The following is a 297-nucleotide window of genomic DNA, read 5'->3' on the forward strand; positions in this document are numbered from 1 at the left end:
AAATGTTTCTCTTAAAGTTGTAGAAGAGTTTTCAAGAGTGACCTAAGCATCCCTTCAAAAATCGTCCACATTCAATGCTTCTCCAAGAGTTGCTTAAGCATCCCTTCAAAAATCGTCCACATTCAATGCACCTGTTGAGATAACCGCCGATCTTACCATCGGCGGCCCCGAGGGCGGCCTCGAGGCCGCCGTCGGCGGGCCTTCTAAAATATTTGATATGACTCTCAAGAAAATCTCGTCGTCGGCGCCGTTGGGCTCGCCGTCGGTGCCCTAGTTCAAATCTTCATATTTTGGTCT

Source organism: Phalaenopsis equestris, unplaced genomic scaffold (assembly GCF_001263595.1).
Source record: "Phalaenopsis equestris unplaced genomic scaffold, ASM126359v1 Scaffold000091, whole genome shotgun sequence".
NCBI lineage: Eukaryota > Viridiplantae > Streptophyta > Magnoliopsida > Asparagales > Orchidaceae > Phalaenopsis > Phalaenopsis equestris.